Source organism: Leptonychotes weddellii, chromosome 1 (assembly GCF_054177405.1).
Source record: "Leptonychotes weddellii isolate Sample4059 chromosome 1, ASM5417740v2, whole genome shotgun sequence".
Lineage (NCBI taxonomy): Eukaryota > Metazoa > Chordata > Mammalia > Carnivora > Phocidae > Leptonychotes > Leptonychotes weddellii.
In genome coordinates this window covers 174567912-174591782 of record NC_138369.1, presented here as the reverse complement: position 1 = coordinate 174591782, position 23871 = coordinate 174567912, and positions in this window count along the sequence as shown.

Here is a 23871-nt window from a genome sequence, read left to right as displayed (position 1 = left end):
TCCCTCTCCCACTCCCCCTGCTTGTGTTCCTGCTCTCGCTATCTCTCTCTGTGAAATAAATAAATAAAATCTAAAAAAAAAAAAATCCAATTTTACATGTTACTTTAATTCCTTTACCTAAAACCAAATCATGGTGGCCAATACTATAAAGATATCATTGGGATTCCTGTTATCATTCACTCACAGAAGGTACAACATCAGTAAGTGTGCAATAGACTGCCAAGATACTGTATTAAGCATAGTTAATACTGTTTTAAGAGAAACTAGGAATCTTATTTTAATACTTTCCTTTGAGGGTATGCATAAAGTAAAACAAAAACTAGGAACACTTAATTGGAAATGGAATTTCTTAATCTTGGGGAAAAAAGAATTTGTATTTGTTTCAGTTATTTGCTTTTTGTCTTACTGAGTGAATCCAAGCAAGAACATTTCATTACCAATTCAATGAGGTAAAAGACAATCTTTAATGAATATACTAGAATAGAAACTTTAAAGTAGAATATAAATAATAATTTATAAATAATAACATTAAATTATATTTGTAAATAGCTGATGGCACAAATCATTAAACTAAGTATTCATATAAAATGTAAAAATCATAAAGCAGAAATATCCTAAATGTGTTCTTTGTCTAAGTGTATTCTCTTTAGTATTGCACTTAATATAGTCATAATGGAAGACTATAGACTGTCTTAGATTATAAGAATATAACTGAAAATTTTGGTTAGTCAAGTGACTTTTTTAGTCACTCAATATCACAAACAAAGCAAAATTATTTGCAGAGAATCAGGCAGTAATTAAGATGTGAATAAACTTAATGTTCTAGGCTTTATATGTTTATTTCCTTAAAATATTTTCTGATGGTCTTGGAAGACCTCTCTGTTCTATGGCTGGTAGCTAGTTTTTGTATCAATTGCTACACAATCTAACTCTGATTCTTAAGGAGAAGTAATAGAATTCACCTTGAATTTGATCTGTTTCTCATCAGATTCAGTACAGGAAATGCCAGACCTAAAATAATGAAATTGTTCTAAAGTAAATTAACTGTATACTAATTTCAAGAATATTTATAGAAATAAATAATATCTATCACACAATAAGGAAAACTTTATTATTTTTTTAATTTACAATTTAAACCATTTTTTTAAAGATTTTATTTATTTATTTGACAGAGAGAGACAGCGAGAGAGGGAACACAAGCAGGGGGAGCGGGAGAGGGAGAAGCAGGCTTCCCGCTGAGCGGGGAGCCTGATGTGGGGCTCAATCCCAGGACTCTGGGATCATGACCTGAGCCGAAGGCAGACGCTTAACCATCTGAGCCACCCAGGTGCCCCAATAAGGAAAACTTTAAAAAGCATGTTTTCCTATAAAAAAATATAAGACATGCAAAAAAAAAAAAAAAGAAAAGAAAGAAAAATCAAAACAGGAGAATGTGTCATGTCTCGTAATAGTGAGGTACATAAATTGATAGAAAGTGATCTAGAACTGATAGAAATATGAGTTAGTAGACATTGTAGGTAGACATTGAAGCTGTTATTAAAACTGCATTGCAGGGGCGCTTGGGTGGCTCTGTTGGTAAAGGGTCTGACTCTTGGTATTGGCTGAGGTCATGATCTCATGGTCATGCTGCATGCTCAGCTCGGAGTTGGCATGAGATTCTCTTTCCCTCTGCCCCTCCCACTCATGCTCATTCTCTCTCTAAAATAACACAGTATTAAACTTCAAGAGATAAAAGCCACAATGTACCAAACTGAATTAACAGTCATTTAGGAAGTGCAGATAAAAAAAAAAAAAAGAACCTGAAAACATCAGCATAAATTATCCAAAATGAAATATAAAGGACAAGGGAATTAAGAAAAATAAACAAAGCATCAGTATGCTGAAGGATAACTTCAAATCAGAGTAAAATTAAAATTCCTAAAGGGAGGAGAGAGAGAGGTGGGACAGAAAAAGCATTTGAAGAAATAATGGCAGAAAATATTCCAAATTTGATGAAAACTACAAACCCAAAGTTTCAAAAGCTTAGAGAACTCCAATCCTAAGAAAACATGAAGAAAAAAAGCCAATAGGAGGATATATCAAAATAGAACTGTGAAAAGTAATAATAAAGAAAAATGCTTAAAATACAGAAAAAAAAGGGCAATATATGCAGAGGGAGAAAAAGCATAAGCATTGAGGAATATTTCAAGACAGCTGTTAATGGAGTGATTTTTTTTAGTTCAATTTTTTTTTTTAAGATTTTATTTATTTATTTCAGAGAGAGAGAATGAGAGAGAGCACATGAGAGGGGGGAGGGTCACAGGGAGAAGCAGACCCCCCGCTGAGCAGGGAGCCGGATGCGGGACTCGATCCCGGGACTCCAGGATCATGACCTGAGCGGAAGGCAGTCGCTTAACCAACTGAGCCACCCAGGCGCCCCTAGTTCAGTTTTTAACATATTGAATGGAAAAATAAAATTGTCAACCTAGAATCTATCCATAGGAAATCTCTTTAAAAAGACAAAAATGAGGGCGCCTGGGTGGCTCAGTCGTTAAGTGTTTGCCTTTGGCTCAGGTCATGATCCCAGAGTCATGGGATTGAGCCCCACATCAGGCTGCCTGCTCAGTGGGGAGTCTGCTTCTCCCTCTACTTCTGCCCCTAACCCCTACTGTGTGCTCTCTCTCTCTCAAATAAATAAGTAAATAATAACATAATAAAGTAAAATAAAAAAAATAAAAAAAAATTATAAAAATGAAACAAAAGCACTATCAGATACATTAAAAAATGAAAGAATAATGAACTTGCAGCATTACAATAAATGTCAAAAGAAATTCTTCAGACCAAAAAAAAAATAAAAGATACCAGATAAAAATATGAATCCATAATAATAAATAAATTATGGGCACTAAAAATGGTAACTACAAGATTAAACATACATAAGTTTTGTTAATTATTTCCATCTGTTTAAAGAGCAATTTTTTATGGGTGCATGGGTAGCCAGTTGGTTAAGCAGCTGGCTCTTGGTTTCGGCTCAGATCATGATCTCAGGGTCCAGGGACTGAGCCCTGCACTGGGCTCTGTGCTTAGAGGGGACTCTGCTTGAGAATTCTCTCTCTCCCTCTAACTCTGTCCCTCCCCCTGTTCATGCACTCTCTCTTTCTCTAATAAATAAATAAATCTTTAAAAAAAATTAAATAGGGACGCCTGGGTGGCTCAGTCGCTGAGTGTCTGCCTTCGGCTCGGGTCATGATCCCAGGCTCCTGGGATCGAGCCCTGCATCGGGCTCCCTGCTCCACGGGAAGCCTGCTTCTCCTTCTCCCACTCCCCCTGCTTGTGTTCCCTCTCTCGCTGGGTCTCTCGCTGTCAAATAAATAAATAAAATCTTAAAAAAAATAAAATAAAATAAAATAAATTAAATAAAGGGTAATTTTTTAAACAAAAATAACAAAGATGTAGAATGGGTTTTATAACACATTAAAAGGTAACATGACAAAAACAACACAATTTTCAGTAGGGGAGACAAAAAAGTATATTATTGTCAAGATCTTACATTATAATTGAAATGGTATAGCAGTGGAAGGTAGACTATAAATTAAAAATGTATGCTAGTAAAAGAGAAAAGAAAATTAGATATAATATAATATTAAATATGGAATGAGAACTAGTGAAGTATTAAGCAAAATATAGTAGAAATGATAAATCTAGTTGTTGGAAATACATTCAAAAGGAAAACAGAAAAATAAAGGACCAAATTATCAGGAAGTTTTACAGGAATATGTAATTTAGCACCGTTTATTCAAAACAAGAAAACAAATTAATTTCAACATAAGACATTTGTTGAATATCTATTATAAAATGTGAGATAAAAAGAGTAATTCATGTTATATTTTCCTCACTTCTCAGGATTCGAAGGTGATAAGAGTTTTTACATAACTTTTAGTAAATCTCTCATATAGATGATGGCACTGAAGTTTGGCAGTTATTCAGAGAACAAATGACTCTCTTAATTTGGATTAATTTCAATTCTGAATATAATAAGTAAAATGCCTAGCAGTTTGGCAAGTATTAAATGCTTTATAAATAATTGTTGTCAGAACACATAATCACCACTCAATCTAATAACAAGTTTGTTTTATGCAATTTTACAGTATATTGAAATTAAATATATACATCTATACATTACATGACATGTAAGTGTAAGCACACAAACATATACACACATATGTGTGTGTATGTGTGTGTGTGTATTTATAATAGCTTGTTATTGATTTGAGATACCTGAATTCAAGACTTGGAACTTTGAAAATGAAATCACCCTTGCTTATTTTATTTTATACCCAGTTACAAGACATAAAAGTTAGGAAATACACCAAATAAATAGCAGACTGACATGGTCTGCCATACAAATTTTTTTTGTACCATTCACAATTATCTTTTTTTTTAAAAGATTTATTTATTTAATTGAGAGAGAGAAAGAGAAAGCAGTGGGAGGGGCAGAGGCAAAGGGAGAGAGAATCCCAAGCAGACTCCCTGCTGAGCATGGAGCCTGACGCAGGGCTCCATCCCAGGACCCTGAGATCATGACCTGAGCCGAAACCAAGAGTCAGATGGTCAACTGACTTCACCACCCAGGTGCCCCCACCATTCACAATTATCTTAATTTGATTTTGTAGTTTCCAGAGGAGTCAAATTATTTATCGTCTGTGTTTTCTTATTTTTTGTGAGAATTGTTAAGTTATAATTTACATACCACGAAACTTACCGCTTTTAAAAAAGTAAATTGATGACTTTGAAAAATATATAAGTCATGCAATCATGCAATCAGTATATAGAATATTTTCATCATTGTGAAAAGTTTGTTCATGATCTATTGAGGAAAACCCCTTCACTCACTCTCAGTCCTGTAAACCACTACTCTTTTGCTCCCTATGGTTTTTCCCTCTGACCTTGGGGACAGATATATCCTGAAGGATGCTGGGCTTGCCAGATGAAACTGAACAAAACATATAACCCACGAGTCAGATAAGCTGGAGGAAATCCGGGAGAGAGAACAAATGCTACACAGCTGCTGCTCTTGACAACGTGTTGATTCAGCAGATGGGAAACAAGCAAACTGAATAGGTGGCTGGGGCCTCCCTCCTGCTCCCTGACTCTCCAGAGAAAATCTCCCCTGTAGCCTGCACTAACTGAAACATAAAAGGAAAGGAAACTCTGAGAAATGTAGTTTATTGTAGCCAAGTAGGCACACTGCAAAGTCTTCACAATGAGGATGATTTGTACTTTGTTTCCTTGTGGACGTAATTTTAAAAACTAATGCAAGTCACTGATTAAAAACTGAATCAGTAACAAAAATATGATTAAATTGTCTACTTTTTCGTTGGAGTTGGATTACAATCTGTGCCTACTGGGGTGCCTGGGTCAACTTAGTGTCTGACCCTTGATTTCGGCTCAGGTCACGATGTCAGGGCCGTGAGATGGAGCTCTGAATTGGGTCCACGCCGAGTGTGGAGCCTGCTTAAGATTCTCTCTCCCTCTCCCTCTGCGTCTCCCCTGACTCATGCTCTCTCTCTCTCTAAAAAAAAAAAATCTGTGCCTATGTAGAGACTTGGGAATATTTACTTGATCTGAATATACTGATCTAATTTTAAAACTACAATATATAAAAACAAAATTAACCAATTAAATCAACCAATTTCATTACTTTTTTTTTTTTTAAGATTTTATGTATTTATTTGACAGAGAGAGACACAGTGAGAGAGGGAACACAAGCAGGGGGAGTGGGAGAGGGAGAAGCAGGCTTTCCGTGGAGCAGGGAGCCCGACGCGGGGCTCAATCCCAGGACCCTGGGTCATGACCTGAGCCGAAGGCAGGCACTTAACGACTGAGCCACCCAGGCGCCCCACAATTTCATTACATTAAAAAAATATATATTAATTTATGATTTATGGGTTTACTTGAGTTCATTAAATGTATATTGTTAACCATCTGAGCCACCCAATCGCCCCTAAATGTATATTGTTAAACTACTGATTGTTTCAAAATAGGAACTCTATATCTCTTCCTATAGACATCATTTTCCTTTCACTTCTCTGTTGTGTTGTCCTAGATGAATGGCATTCTTTCCAGTTATGTGTTTCAATGCATACAGCGTTCGTCCAGTCTAATAGCAAGTGTCAAGGTATGCCGTGTTCTAATACTATTGCTTATTTCAAATATGCAAAAATAGAAATAAATGACCAAACTTTGACTTTAAATATTTCTTCCACTACTAAAGAATTCTGGAAAAACTCTGCCAAATGCTCTTAATGTTAGTCTTCCAAATTTCTTTAGACTTTTAGGGTATTATAATTAAAATAGTCTCATCATACCAGCTTCTAAGAGCTATAAGTGATGGTGTCACTGTCTCAATTTAATTTAGAAATAAGAACCTTGAAAATATGCCTTACTTTTAACATTGTATGCAATTCAATATTTTATAATAATTTATTTATTTACCTTTTAAAGATCCAGTTTCTTATCAAAAATCACACATATTTTTTGAGCTTGTGTGCATACCTGTATTTATTTCATTTACCTGTATAAAAATCTGTTGGAAGGAATCTAGAAATAAAGAAATAGTCATTTAAATTATCTGCATTTTCTACTACTTATATTTTTTTCATAACTTTGCAATTTTATAGTGATTTATTCCTGGGATTCCACTGCCTGAAACAGTATGCATACTATCAATTAAAAAAAAAAAATCCTTACTAAAAAAAAAAAAGAAAGAAAGAAAAAACTTTACTGCCATAGATGTCAATATAGTAGACCAGAACACGGGTGTCTAATTACATAATTAGATAATTAATCCAGGATATTATTTCAAGTTCACAAAAAGAGACAAATGGCTAGATTTCTTAATTTAATTTGTATACCTGGTATCAATAGCAAAATTTATGTAGCTAGAAATTTATTTTCAATCCATTTTTTTGGTCTCTTAAATAAATGGAAGCAGGGGCACCTGGGTGGTTCAATTGGTTAAGCGACTGCCTTCGGCTCAGGTCATGATCCTGGAGTCCCGGGATCGAGTCCTGCATCGGGCTCCCTGCTCGGCGGGGAATCTGCTTGTCCCTCTGACCCTACCCCCTCTCGTGTGCTCTCTCTCATTCTCTCGCTCTCAAATAAATAAATAAAATCTTTAAAAAAAAAAAAAAAAGGAAGCATGCGGGTGCCTGGGTGGCTCAGTCGGTTAAGCGACTGCCTTCAGCTCAGGTCATGATCCTGGAGTCCCGGATCGAGTCCCACATCGGGCTCCCTGCTCGGCGGGGAGTCTGCTTCTCCCTCTGACCCTACCCCCTCTCGTGCACTCTCTCTCACTCTCTCTCTCTCAAATAAATAAATAAAACCTTTAAAAAATAAATAAATAAATAAATGGAAGCATGCACTAGAGGATAATCTAAGATACACATGTATACTTTGAACATCTTAAAGAGTTAATTACATATTTCCAACTTGGCAGCTAACACAAACCAATGCTGGGTGAGGACAATATCAAGGGATGCTAAGTGAGTGAGGTCTTACAGTCTCCTTATGGTTAGTATTCTTGAGAAATCTTATCTTGTCCACTGAAATATATTTTTTCCATGGCAGAGGAAAAAAAAACGAGGCATCTAAGTGGAGAGTACTTAACACTGAATATATATGCAATGGGTTCACCTAGTTTGGGATATTATCTAATTTCTTCAATAGAAACTAACAAAATTGTATAGTGTTAAAAGTTAAATTTTTAGAAAGGCAAAAGTGTCTATGTCTTTCATAAGCTTAGATGGCCTTGATGATTTCTCTGTCCTAATACTGGTAGCAAGTTTTTGTTTCCATTGCTACACACTCTAACTCCCATTCTTAGGGGAAGTCAGGAATAGCATTCACCTTGACTTTGATCTATTTCTCATCAGATTTAGCTGCAGGAAATGCCAGACATACAATTGTTCTGGGTTTGCCATAAGGCTTCCAGGAGGGACATTTTTTTTTTTTTTTTCCCTCACTACATAATTCACTTTGTAATACTAGGAGATGTAGGTTTCAGCAGACTAAACTTTTTGAGAAGGAGAGAAAAGCAACAAATTCCTTTGGCCTTTCTCTTTCTTTTTTCTTTCTTTCTTTCTTTCTTGTTTACTTATAAAGGTAATTCCTACATCAGGTCTCAAGCAATATTCAACTTGGCAAACACAGCCGAATAAGCTCCCAAGCCCTATTTCTGATTACATTTTAGAGAATATTAATGTGGGCTTTCAAGTTTCCCTCAGCAAGCTTCGTGCCATCTCCTTGACTCCAGCAGCTGAACTTTGCTGCTATTTGACTAATTGAACCAGAGGCTTTAAAACTTTAAGATACAATGTCTTTCCAGCGGTTCTACCAATCACAGTTCAGTCTTTTTTAGCTATTATTGCAAAGAGTATCATTCAAATAGTCCATACAAAATTTAGCTGGTTCTTCCCAGGGAATCAAAAAAACTTATGGCCTTTGGGATCAAATGGAACAAAAATATATTTTTTCATCTCTTTTGTACATGTTTGCTCAGTCAGAACACAGGGTCATATGGTCATGCTATCCTGTAGAGATACCTGGAGAGACATATAATCCCTTTTGAGGCACTAGTAATCTTATAAAGCAATGAATTTTCAAATAGTCCTTGGAGAAATAACTTAATCCCTTATATCACCTTCTTCAATCAGATACGCATATTCATGTTATTTCTCTGTCAGTTGACGTATGTCTAAATTACTCATTGCCGATTGTTGAGACATACCAATATGTTCTTATAAATTCTCCACAACATAGGAAATACTAATATATACCATTGAGTATAGAAACTATATGCATACAAGTGAGATAGTGGCTCAAGATTTGGCATTTTCATACTAAATATATTTGCTTAGTTTAACAGAATGGCTTAGCACTTTTAATAGCATCACTGATTTCTTTATACAATTACTAGCATATCCAGAAAAAAGGGGGATTCGTTAGTTTCTTGGTTTATACTTTTCATATTCTAGTTCTTTCTGCTGAATAAATAGATTTAATTGCCTCCCTGATAGAACATCAGACTGACTCAAAATGGCAAAACTAACTAATGTCACAGAATAAAACCATAGAAACACCTAGCATCCTAACCACTGCCTTTCCTACTGTACAATATTAATATTAAAGTTTATTTTTAGACTATAACTCACTGATCTTGATTAATATTTTATTTTACTGAGAACAAATAAAAAAAATAAGATGTGATGTTACTTCATTGAAGTTAAAATAAAAACAAACTAAAATATTATCAGATACTGTGCTTATCATTGCTATAGTATTTCAAATATGGAAATTTAAAAGTGACCGAAATTAGACTGGAAGATCACAAAGCAACTAAAACATCTGTGATAATGAATTCAAACTCAATCCCTTTTTTAAAGAGAAGAAGCAAAGTTTTGGGAGGGCATTATGGGTAAGTTTATTTGCAAGAACTGCGGTGCATTTCCATTATGATATGCATTCCAAAATATTTCAAGACTCTGAACCTGTTGAAGGTGATGTTTAGTTTGCATTCTTGAAATGATTTTTTTAATGTAACTAATTTAAGTTGATGCATTATTCATTCGAAAAATTGCACTGACTCAGAAATGTGACCAGCTGAAAGAAAGTACATCTAGCTTTAATCACATATTGAGGCAAGGACAAAATTGAACAGATCTTAATTGTCTTGGCCCACAAAAACGCTGATGCATGTTTCAGATTTTTTTGTGGAAATAATAATTACAAAACCCAATATGGGCTCTTTTGAGACTTTACAAGCCAACTATACTGATATTGTTCATTTATATAGTTTTTATTTACTTTCTGGGAAAAAAATCAAAGCAATTTTCTGCTAAATAACACATGCTGGTCATTAACAGAAAGCCAAAAATGTAATATGCTTCTGGGCAAAATGACATGTAAGCTAAAATATCTATGACAGCAAACATGCATGGAATAAACATATCTTTTAATTTCAGGAATTATCTTTGTTATCATTATAAATATTCTGTAGACAAAACCATAAATAACTGAACATTATCTTAAGTTAACACCATTGCTCCAGTAAATATACAAAAATGAGTGCTTATAGAGGATAAGTTGGAAAGTAAAAATAAATATGTTTTTAAACAAAAACAGGAAATGTAAATTCTGATTGAAGTTCTTCCCCTAACTAGCCCTGTTAACTTAGGGAGTTTAATGAATATGTTTAATTCATACTTTACTAACTTTTAAATTTAAAATTATAACTACATATAAAATTTTAAAGAAATAAAATAAAAAAATAATCACATGATACCAAACCAAAGTAGTTTTACTACTTTATACCCAGGTTATATATATTATATGTGCAAACTGTCATGCAAATTCATAACTTATTCATATTGTTTGCTATCATTATAATTCTTTTACTTCTTTTCTTTTTTTTTTTTTTTAAGATTTTATTTATTTGACAGAGAGAGTGAGAGAGCACAAGCAGGGGGAAGCAGTAGAAGGAGAGGGAGAAGCAGGCTTCCCGCAGAGCAGGGAGCACGATGCAGGGCTCGATCCCAGAACCCTGGGATCATGACCTGAGCCGAAGGCAGACGCTTAACCGACTGAGCCACCCAGGGGCCCCTTCTATTTTTTCCATAGAAAATGCTTTATTTAACCTTCATGCCTTCATTCCAATATGCATACTGTATGCATTTATAATTCTTTTCATATCTGAAGCTTGGGAGTTCTTTCAATGTAATGCAATATTATTTTGCATTTAAACAAAGAGGTATAGAAATATCTAATAAGTAATAAAATTCCATAAAGTTAAAGTGAAACTACCGATTTTTATTGTTTAATTGATTAAGTAGTTTGAGGGAAATATTTTTTAACACTGATGACTCTTGTTGATGATAAAGGTGGTTACGCTTACAGAGTACAAGCGCCTCAGTAATTATAAATAAAAAGTTTATTTGATTGCCATAATTTTGTTGTTAATGAAACATCTTAATTTTTACTGAAACTAAGGAACATATAGTCATTGCATGGTCAAAACACTAAAGCTTATCCAATACCTGCCCTAAGAGCCAGACACTTAGAAAATACAATTTTTATTTTTGAGGAATCCAAGTGGGAAGCTTTATTATTTTTATTAGTATGCTTTATGCCACAAATTCAAAATTATATTTATGCATAGAATTCACACCTCCCTGGTATCAATTAAATCTCAGAATCACCCAAACTCCCTCTTTTAATATGTAATTTTCTTAAGTTATCCTTAAATAAACTAGGGCCGTATTTTGATATGGTATGTCTTTTAGTTGGAATGGATATATTATTTATAGCTAAAATCCAGTATTTGTGCTGTTCTTTTGCATTTCCATATTCTTTCCAAATTATAACTACTTTGGTGATCAAAAAATGAGAAAAGAAAAGAAAGGGTAAATCTTCCATATCGATATAGATGTAGATATAAATATAGATGGTCATATTCCAAAGAACAGTACAGATACAAGAATAAAAGGATTAGTAGTGAAAACCTGGATTGATTCATATGTACTCAATATGCCTAACAGATATAATCAAGACTACAATGGTGAAAATATGACATTTTCATTTCAGGTACTCAACGCCTGCATATTTTGCATTATCCTCTGTTTTTGCTTTCTAAGATAGGTCTTTGATTAAGATAAGACTTGCTTTTCAACTTGGCTTTGCAGCTCCAAAGTCCTATAATTGGTACCTTAACATTCATCTGCAAATCTCAGTAACACTTAAGCTAAAGGAAAAATACATCTGACAACTTGCAAGTGAAGAGATGGATGTTTCGACCTTAAAATAACGATTTAATGAAAATTGGCAGTAAATTTATATATATGCCAAGTCGTGGAGGGAAATGAATGCAATATTGGTGGTGTTGTAGGCAGCGCTATGCACTTTTTGAAATGAAAAGTAAGCACTATAGGGGCGCCTGGGTGGCTCAGTCGTTAAGCGTCTGCCTTCAGCTCAGGTCATGATCGCAGGGTCCTGGGATCAAGCCCCGCATCGGGCTCCCTGCTCCGCGGGAAGCCTGCTTCTCCCTCTCCCACTCCCCCTGCTTGTGTTCCCTCTCTCGCTGTGTCCCTCTCTGTCAAATAAATAAATAAAATCTTAAAAAAAAAAAAAAAAAAGTAAGCACTAGAATTCTAATAATAGTTAATGTATTAAGTGTATTTATATATACGTATTTGTGCGTTTATATTCATGTAAAGGTAAATCTATTATGTGTAAATGCATATACATGGAAACATTATATATTTATATTCTATGTATCTATATACAATGAATTGACATTTGTGATTTCATTTAATCCTCATAGACAACAGCGGACGAGCAACCAATCAGGATAAAATAATTATCCCCAAATGGGAATGATTAAGAAATGCCTATAAATGATAAAGACATGACTCCTGTCCTAGAGGGAAGTATTATTTAAGAACAAATATTCAGAGTTTGTTCTGAAGCGGGCACAGCGTGGTGGGTGGGCGCACAGGCCTAGCTCCCGAGCTCCCTGGGCTGTGCATTTTCCGGGAGGTGGCTCAGGTGGCCCCTAGCAACATCCACCGTGGCAACCTCTGGCGGCAGATTATCGCAGCTTTTGCGTGGTGACCTGAGGGCTCGGGGCCCTCCCAGACCCTCACATGCCAGCCGCGTGGAAAATACTGACCTTCAGCCCACTTGGCTGGGCTGGACCCAGTCCCAGGCTGTGACCTCGCCTGCACCTCAAACAGATGGGCACCACCGAGGCCGGCCCTGGGCACGGGGCTGGCATCCCTGGATTGGAGTGAAAGCCCTCTGAGGCTTGAGGAAGGGGGGCCCCCCCCGAGGCCACTAGCCCTAGTCGTGGGGTCCCCTGGAGGGGCCTGTGTAGCCTTGCGCCACCTCGCGGCTGATTGTGAGGCTGCACCTTCAGGACCTGGCTCTCCTGGGACTTTCAGTCCTGAGCCCACATCTCGCCCCTTCCCGTCTTTGCCCTACCCATCCTGGCGGTAACCTTAACAAAAATGTGACACAAGTCAAGAGAAGAGGAGAAAAGGGGAGGGGAGGAAGAAAAAGAAAAAGAAAAAGAAAATGAAAATTCTAACAACCAGACTTCTAACTTGCTCTTGAGAATTGTCTCCATAATTTCTTCAAATCTTAGAGTTTAGGTTTGAGAGGACTGCACAAGAAGTTGATTTTTGTCATTATGGTTTTGTGGTTACAAAAGAATTGTTTTGGTACAAAAAGTGTGAAAAGAACAATCTGTAAGCACCACACAAATCTATTATTGATAAACAATGGCCATGGCATTTAAATTCTCTATGTATTTTATAGAGTAAGACATCCAGTATAAATAATAACTGAGCCTTAATGTGGTCCATATTAAGAGAATTGTATTATTTGATAGTTATGACAACAGTGTTTTAAGTATGAAAAAAGCAGAGCTTTAAAGTGTAACTAGATTATCAGGTAATGAAAAACTGAGATTCAGATAAATAGAGTCTCAGTCCAGAATCCAAACTCTGAATCTTTATACGTGTTCATCAGCTACGGGGGGAAAATTCCAAAATGAATAGAACATATGTGATTCAAAGAGTCAGTTAATTTTGAAGTATTAGACAAATATTTATGCAGATTAATCCAACGGGTATATGAATTGAAGATGGAGGGCTCGGTATTGAGGTCAGGTATGAAGATATACATTGGAAAATTAATAAATACTAGATGAAAAATAAGTTAATCATGCATTAGAAATTCTCGTGGTACTAAATTCATGTGAGAGGGACCTATGTCATGTTCTCTGCCTAAATTTCATTTTCACATTTATATCCTTCCATATTACTAGGTTACTCTAATGGACATAAAAATACTTGTTTTGATGTTATCAAAACATTCCAAGGAGCCAAGTACTGTAGTAAAATTAGATTAAAGAAGTCACACAGACACCTACAATCTCATATTAACCAGCCTGCTCTATCTAAATTGATCATCATTCTCCCATAAATCTGTAAAGACCAAAAACCATGAAGATACAAAGAAACAAGTACATTCCTGCTCTAAAAATCTTGTTCCTCTAGATTTAGTCCAATTTCTGAGAGTTCATGTGGTGACTAGCCATGTTGATAAGCTCGCGATCCTGTATGGTTGTCAAAAAGATCATCGCCCTATGTGATCTTCTTTATTGCCTGTGTCCCAGCACCACAAAACTTGGAAAATAGTAGGAAAGCTACAGTGAAAATATCCTCGCAAAATTTCTCTGTTAGGAAATACAACAGAGGACACCTGGGGTGGGGGGATACCTGGGTGGCTCAGTCAGTTAAGCATCTGCCTTCAGCTCAGGTCATGGGATTGAGTCCCACGTCAGGCTCCCTGTTCAGCGGGGAGTCTGATTCTCCGCCTAGCTCATGCTCTCTCACTCTCTCTCAAATAAATAAAATCTTAAAAAAAGAAGGAAATACAACAGGGGAAAATCACTTATCCTGGAATGCTCCAGAATAGAAAATGTTGAATTGCTCACTTCAATGAGAAATAAACACCTTTAATAACCACCGGTCATTTCACAAAAAAAATGCATCTAGACTAGGTAAAAATTAAATTTTCTTCAGGTGACCAATAAATGCCAAAATCACAAGGTCTCTCCAGAAATCGTGAAACTTACTTTGAGAATCTATTAATTAATCTAATATTTCTTTTTTTGAAAACTACACAAATATTTTGTTTGCTTTAATTATACTATTTTCTTGATATTTATAATTTTTATAAAAAAAGTAATTATTATACAGGACAATTTCTATGAAATCATAATGACTCATAAAAATTGTTGGTGATTACACAAAATGTGTTTTCTTACTTGTAATTTACAAATTATAATTTATAATCACACATGAAATAATTATTAGTGGAATTATTATCAGTGGAATGATCTTTAATCATCCTTTCAAATTCAGTATCTGGGAACCTCATGAATAGAGAACTCATGTAATTTTCACAAATAACATTATGTATCATTATGATTCCAATATAAACTTTTTAGATAAGCGTATCTGAGAGTAGTTGAGTTCTGTTTAAATTAGGAGGGCAAATTATGGGAATTTCAAATCAGTATATATAAACAGTCATGCAGTATAAACTTAGAGTAGTTAAAGTATTCCTGCTTTGAATAAAAGAAATAGTGGATATTATCTATGGATATGTGAAATACAATAGGTATAAAATATGTTTTACTGAAATTTAAACAAAAATTCACTAACTACTATGTAAACAGGAAGTTACTTATCATCTTCTATTCTGAGTAATTACACCCTAGCCCTTATGTATTTTATTCATGAATGTAATGACTCCAGTGACCCTAGGCTTGGTGAGGAAAGATTTTATTAATAAATATTTTTATGGATGATTAAAAACCACCAGAGAGCTGTACCAACTCTCCTTAAGCAAAATGGAAATCCTCTTCCTTATGATTATATAGGGCATGATTGTCCTCTATTTATAGGAACCAAAACATCAATGTATGTGAGAGAATAAAATATATTATTTTATGTAAAATAACATTCACATGTCTGTGCAATGCGATTTGGAAAAATTATGGAACAATAGAAATAGAATACTGTTACTTTCTTACTTAAATCCACAGTAGGTTATTTTTCCCAATGAAAACTGTAACATTCTTATCAATGTATTTTATTATGACTATTATTATTACCACAAGAAGCCTGTTATCTTGGAGCTATAATAAAATGTATCATAGGCACAGTATATTGCTTTCAGCAACTTCAAAATGCTTTTAGTACACTTATCCACGTTGAACTCTTAATGGCCTATAAACGATGGCTAATAAATTATGTTTGAACTGGAGAAAATTGTACCTTCACTCTTGAAAATGTGGTTGTTACAATGTTCAGTAGTTAAGATTGTAGTGGAGAATGGAGTTTTTACTAACTGAAATAGAGATACTTGTTGTTATACAATGTTTCACTTTTTTTATTGAAATATATATGTACATGAGAATTTAAAGGACCTATCAAACAAAAGTAGGTACCATCTGTTTCTTTTTTTAGCTGCTAAAAAAAAAAAAAAATGCTCCACCTGGGATTGTCTGAATTCTACCTGTTTCATAATATATCATACAAATGTAATTACTCTGCATAGTGTACAACTTTATATTTACATGAAAAATAAATTCTATTTATTTGAAAGAACCCATGGAATTCAACTCTGTGGAACTTGATAATATTAATTGGAAATTATAACTCATTAAAAATTACAGACTAAAGGTATTACCCTTAGAAAGGTGTTACTTCAAACCATCAGAAATATTGGGGGATAGAAATAAAAATCCAGCGCTAATTTTTATTTTAGAAATTAGTTTACCCTGGGTTTTACTTGTAAGAAAATACTGCCAATGGTTTTGATGATATCCTAAGATTTTACCGTGTCTTATCCTTTCTTTAATTCACACTCTTGATTACTGTGCACTAAAACAAATAATAAGGCTTATCCATATAAAAAGAAGCATAAGATAGAAAAAAAGTCTTAACTTTCTGCATTAAATGTAGCACATTAGAGATAAGCTTAGCAACCAGCAATTTTTATAAATTCATTTCATGTAGTCAACCTAGATATATTTAGCAGTGTGTACATAGTAGCTGCTAGTGACCAAACGAATACATGAATAAAAATATGAATATACTTATAACTCTTGATTTCTATTTGTTAAGTACCAAAAGATTGTTTATAGGCATAATAAAGTCAATTACTTATACAAATTTTCAATAGTATGATGAATTCTAAATATATGCAAAAATTGCTTTATTTTGCTTTTAAGAGATAATTTTTGGTCACAAAAAATACATTGTGTGGTGATGGTCAATATTAACTATGTGAAATCTAAGACAATTTCCCAAAAATGTGTTCATATTGGTAGTTTCAAAAATTTCTAAGTGATATTTAAAGTTTACAAAGAATGAGGAGAAAAGGCAGAGATTAAAAGTAAGATGTATTAGAATTTATTTTTCATTCTGGATTAGTTGAGAAGGTGGGATATGTGGAGCACTGGGTGTTATATGCAAACAATGAATCATGGAACACTACATCAAAAACTAATGATGTAATGTATGGTGATTAAGATAACATAATAAAAAAATGAAAGTAAATTAAAAAGCTGAGAACTTAATTTTTGAACAAGATTACTCTAGTTCTATTGAAGCTTTGCTAACTGATTCACGTGCTAGGTTTAAAAAGATACATTTGGTTTCAAAATATAACTAGAAAAATACATAAAATCTCATTTTTTACATTATATTTATGAATATTTTCTCCTTTCTGTTTTCATAATTATTGATAATAATTTATAATTATTATTATAATTAATTATTAAATGCAAAACAGAAAATGCAAACTGTGGTTTTATTATGTCACATTATTTATATACATGAATTGATTTCTGAAACTATTGATAACCAATGTGTGTACCTAAAAGAGTTTAAATAAGGTTAGATGTCCAATGTTAGGTGCCCAGCTTAGATAATAATGATTATCGATATTTATTGAGAGCGTACAATGGATTAGTAACTTTTCTGAAGTTCCTCAACTCTTTAAAGATATATATGATACTTTTTCCCATTTTACAGATGAGTAAATTCAGTTATAGATGGGTAAAGTTAATTACCCAAGATCACACAGTTAAGAAATGTGGGAACCTTGATCTCAAAATGCTTCTGCTATAATTAGCCATTATTCAACTGATTTTTATCAAATTGTAAGTCATCGTTCTTAATACGTTATTGGACAAACTTCTAGTTTCTTCCCAGGGGGTAAAGATCTGGAAAGAACATTGCTCCTATCCATACAACAAAAAGTCTGTACAGACAGCAAATTCATGTCTTTTCTTAACCCTATGAGATACAGGGCAAATAAAAATGGGTCAGTTTAAAAGGGGTGACAAGTACTTGCAGAGAAAGGTGAGACCTGAGTATCAGTTTACATGGGTACACACAACTGTACATAGTTTATGTAAATCAGCGAGGACTTTTGGATGAATAGATGGAAAATGAATGTGCACTGGCAAAAAACAGGTAACCCCTATGAAATACTGATATTGTGAGATTCTACACCAAATTATTTTTTTAAAAGCAACCCCAACATGAGCTAACAAAAAGATTGACAAATACCCTTAAAGAGTGTTGCTTGTAATTCAAACATAGAGGAGCAGAATAGCAGCAGAGTCAAGAAGGACATGATACTACATTTGGACCTTCCCACCACTCTGTGGGACTGAAGGCTTAATCTGTAGAAAAAGGGCAACAGATACTATTTGTTTCAACAGCAAATACTATTGAAATTATGATGCTGGTGAAAAGCCATTGAAACCCAGAAAAGAGAATGAGGGAAACACACACACGTATGCACTCCATGCTGGGCTTACCACTACAGCCATGGAGGTTTGGGAGAACGAAAAAGCCACACCCACAAGACACAGGAGCATGGTGCCTATTTCACATCAAAACTTAATCAGAGCAACAAAAATCATTTTTATACTGATTCCCACACTGGCAGACTAAACAATATAAAATAACAAATAACAGCAAGGTACTTCAAGGAGAGGGACAGGAGAGGACTGAGTGTGAGAAAGACATCTACTCTGAACACAGCATAAAAAGAACAATCTAAAGCTGAGTCTGGAACAGACATTTAAAAACTCTAGAAAACCCAGTTTCCACCTAAACACAAGATTACAGCAAGAACAGTGGCTCTCAACTACAGGTCCCCTTGCCATTCCCCAGGGGACATTTAGCCGTATCTGCAGACAATTTTATTTTATTTTATTTTTTTATGATTTACATCTAACATCTAGAAACCAGTAATGCTGCTAAATATCCTGGAGTGTACTGGAAATCTCTCCATAAAAATTTTTATCTAGTCAAAACTGTAAATGGTGCCAAGGTTGAGAAACACTAGAACAATTTGAAGTCTGTGACACAGTGAAAGGAACGATGACAATAACAAACTTTAAACTCAGTGCAACTTCTAATGATTGAACACAAATTCCCACAATAAAACTAAGCATAAAAAAACTGTGTTTACTTCCACTAATTGTCTCAATCCTAATGTCTTGCACAGCATGTCTGACTTTCAACAAAAAAATTATGACATATACAAAAAGGGAAGGAAAACAAAACAAAACAAAACACCCACATTGCCAAGAGGCAAAACAATCAGCAGAAACAGATGCAGACATGACACAGATGTAATATCTATCTGACGAGGAATTTAAAATAACTATGGTTGATTTTTTAATGGCCCTAGTGGGAAGGATGGACAATGTAAGATTAGATGAGTAATTTTATCAGAGAGATGGGAAAGCAACTATCAGAGAAAATCAAATACAAAAGATAGAAAAAAACACATTACTGTCAGACACTATCAAATAATCTGTGTACAGTTAGAATTCCAAAAAGAGAAGAGAACAAGGAAGAAGTAATAAAGATATGATAACCAAGACTTTTTCAAAATTAATGACACTCAAGCACATATTCAGGAAGCTCAGGGAGCACCAAATAGAAAAAACACAGAACAAACCAAGAACAACACAAAACAACAACAACAACAACAAAAAACAACAGACAATGACAAAAATTACACCTAGGCATATCATATTCAAACTGATGGGAAAAAATGTCATAAAGAATAACTTGGAGACAGAGAAAAATAATATATGACATACAAAGGAACAAAAATAAAATCTATAACAGATTTCTCATCAAATATCATACAAGTTAAAAGACAGTGGATCTATTGAGAGGATCATATGGTTCTTATCTTTTTTTTCATTAATGTGGTGTATCACATTGATTGATGTGCAAATATTGAACCACCTTTTCAGCCCAGGAATAAGTCCCAATTTGTCGTTGTGAATAATTCTTTTAATGTACTGTTGGATTTGATTTGCTAGTATCTTGTTGAGAATTTTTGCATCCATGTTCATCAGGGATATTGGCCTATAATTCTCCTCTTTAGTGGGGTCTTGGTCTGGTTTTGTCTCATAGAATGAGTTTGGAAGTTTTATTTCCATTTCTATTTTTGGAACAGTCTGAGAAGAATAACTATTAACTCTTCTTTAAATGTTTGTATAATTCTCCTGGGAAGCCATCTGGCTCTGGACTTCTGTTTGTTAGGAGATTTTTGATTACTGATTCAATTTCTTTGCCGGTTCAGTCTGTTCAAATTTTCTATTTCTTCCTGTTTCAATTTTGGTAGTTTATATGTTTTTAGGAATTTATCCATCTCTTCCAGATTGCCCAATCTTTTGGCATACAATTTTTCACAATATTTTCTTATAATTGTATTTCTGTGGTGTTGCTTGTGATCTCTCCTTTTTCATTCATGATTTTGTTTATTTGGGTCCTTTCTCTTTTCTTTTTGATAAGTCTGGCTAAAGGTTGGTCAATTTTATTAATTCTTTCAAACAACTAGCTCCTAGTTTCATTGATCTGTCCTACTGGGTCTGTTGTTATTGTTTTTATATAATTTATTTCTGCTCTAATCTTTATTATTTCCCTTCTGCTGGCTTTAGGCTATATTTGCTGTTGCTTTTCTAACTCCTTTAGGTGTAAGTTTAGGTTGTATATCTGAGACTTTTCTTGCTTCTTGAGGTAGGACTGTATTACTATGCACTTCCCTCTTATGACAGCTTTTGCTGCATCCCAAATGTTTTGGACTGTCGTGTTTTCATTTTCATTTGCTTCCATGTTTTTTTTTTTTTTTAATTCTTCTTTAATTTCCTGGTTGACCCATTCATTCTTTAGTAGGATGTTCTTTTAAAAAAGTTTTTATTTATTTATCTGTCAGAAAGAGAGAGAGAGCACAAGCAGGAGGAGCCGTAGGCAGAGGGAGAAACAGACAGAGGGAGAAGCAGGTTCCCTGCTGAGCAGGGAGCCCACTGTGGGACTCAATCCCAAGACCCTGGGATCATGACCTGAGCCAAAGGCAGATGCTTAACTGACTGAGCCACCCAGGCATCCCTAGTAGGATGTTCTTTAACCTCCATGTATTTGTGGTCTTCTAGTCTTTCCAATTTTTTTCTTATGGTTTACCGAGTTTCATAGTGTAGTGGTCTGAAAATATATATGGTATGACTTCAACCTTTTTGTACTTGTTGAAGCTGATTTGTGACCCTGTTTGTGATCTATTCTGGAGAATGTTTCATGTGCACTCAAAAAGAATGTGTGTTCTGCTGCTTTAGGATGAAATGTTCTGAATAAATCTGTTAAGTCCATTTGGCCCAGTATGTCATTCTAATCCATGGTTTCCTTGTTGATTTTCTGCTTAGATGATCTGTTCATTGCTGTGAGTGGGCTGTTAAAGTCCCCACTATTGTTGTATTATTATCAAAGAGTTCCATTATATTTGTTATTGTCTTATATACTTGGGTAGTCCCAAGTTGGGGGCATAAATATTTACAATTATTAGATCTTCTTGTTGGATAGACCCCTTTATTATAATATAATGTCCTTCTTCATCTCTTGTTACAGTCTTTGGTTTAAAATCCAGTTTGTGTGATATAACCATGGCTACTCCAGTTTTCTTTTGACATCCATTAGCATGATAACTGGTTCTCCATCCCCTCACTTTCAATTTGGTGGTGTCTTCAGGCCTAAAATGGGTCTCTTGTGGGCAACATATAGATGAGTCTTATTTTCTTGTCCATTCTGATACTCTATGTCTTTTGATTGGAGAATTTAGTCCATTTACATTCAGAGTGATTATTGATAGATATGAATTTAGTGCCATTGAATTTCCTGTGAAATCAGTGTTTATGGAGGTTTTCTCTGTTCCTTTCTTTTTTTTTTTAAGATTTTATTTATTTATTTACTTGAGAGAGAGAGAGAGAGAGAAACAGCATGAGAGGGGATAGGGTCAGAGGGAGAAGCAGGCTCTCCGCCGAGCTGGGAGCCCGATGTGGGACTTGATCCCAGGACTCCAGGATCATGACCTGAGCCAAAGGCAGTCGCTTAACCAACTGAGCCACCCAGGCGCCCTCTCTGTTCCTTTCTAATCATTGTTGCTTTTGGTCTTTCCTTCCCAAAGAGTCCCCTTTAATATTTTTTGAAGGGCTGGTTTAGTGTTCCCAGTGTTCTCTGGGAAACTCTTTATTTCTCCTTCTATCTATTCTGAATAATATTCTTGCTGGATAGAGTATTCTTGGCTGCATATTTTTCCCATTCAGCATATGGGATATATTATGTCATTCTCTTCTGGCCTGCCAAATTTCTGGGGATAGATCTGCTGCTAACCTTATTTGTCTTCCTGTGTAAGTTAGGGATTTCTTTTCTCTTGCTGCTTTTAGGATTTTTTTATCTCTATATTTTGCAGATTTAGCTATGATGTGTCTTGGTTTTGGCTTGCTTTTGTTGATTTTGATGGGAGACTCTGTACCTCCTGGATTTGGATGTGGTTTCTTTCCCCAGATTAGGGAAGTTATCAAGCATAATTTCCTCACATAAACCTCTGCCCCTTTCTCCCTCTCCTCTTCTGGGACTCCTATGATATGAATGCTATTACGCTTTATGGAGTAACTGATTTCCTTAGGTATACATTTGTGATACAATATTTTTCTTTTTTTTTAAGATTTTATTTATTTATTTCAGAGAGAGAGAATGAGAGAGAGCACATGAGAGGGGGGAGGGGCAGAGGGAGAAGCAGACTCCCTGCCGAGCAGGGAGCCCGATGCGGGACTCGATCCTGGGACTCCAGGATCATGACCTGAGCCGAGGCAGTCGCTTCCAACTGAGCCACCCAGGTGCCCAATGATACAATATTTTTCTTTCCCTCTTCTTTTTAGCTTCATTATTTTCCATAATTTCATCCTCTATATCACTTATTCCTTCCTCTGCTTTTTCCATCCTTATGGTCATTATATCCAGTTGGTTTTGCATCTCAGTTACAGCATTTTTATTTTGACCTGACTAGGTTTTAGGCCTTTTATCTCTTGCAGTAAGGGGGTCCCTGCTGTCTTCTATGCTTTTCTCAAGCCCAGCTAGGATCCTTATAATTATTGCTTTAAATTCTGGATCAGGCACATTACTTATATATATTTCAATTAGATCTGTGGCCTCTAGGTCTCTGTCCTCTGTGTGTTAGGAAAGCCTGTTATGATTCCTGCTCCTGAGAGTAATGGCTTTATAAAGAAGAGGTCATATACTGTCCAGGACCTGGTGCTTTAGGAAGCGTCTCTGGTGTATGCTGTGTGCACTCTGCTGCTGTGTTTTGGCTGTACTTTCTCTCAGGTCAGTCCTTGCATGCAGTGGAAGTGTTTGGAGCTTGGCCAGGGTATGGCAGGCTTTAACTAGGTATGCTCTGGTCTGCTTGTTAAAAGAGACCTGATGTTATTTCCACTAGAGCTGAAGCTTTGCAAAACTCTATAGTCAGTAGATGTGCTGCATGGGGGTTTGTGCTGGTCTTCCAGGGGAAGGATGGAACGGTGGTGGGGAGGGCTTAGTATAAATGGTTTAGGCCTCCACTGTTGGCACTGCACTGCTTACTGAAATTAGTTTATGTTGAGGGGTGGGAGAGAGAAATGGCACTGGACCCTTTCTTCGGCCCAGAGAGGGGTGTTCACTCCTGTTACTGTCTGGGAAGCCCTCAGAAGAGCGAATAATATCCCTTCACGTGTCCTAGGTGTCCCTCAGCCTTCACTCCGGGTTTGGGCAGTCTGCCCACCCAGCAGCACAGTGCACCCATGTTTTATCCCAAACAGGCCCTCTGAGTTTTAAAACTCCAAGTTTTAGAGACCTGGTATGGCGGGGACCTGCGCTGTCCTCTGGGTGAGGATCTCCCTGCACTAAGACTGATGCAGAC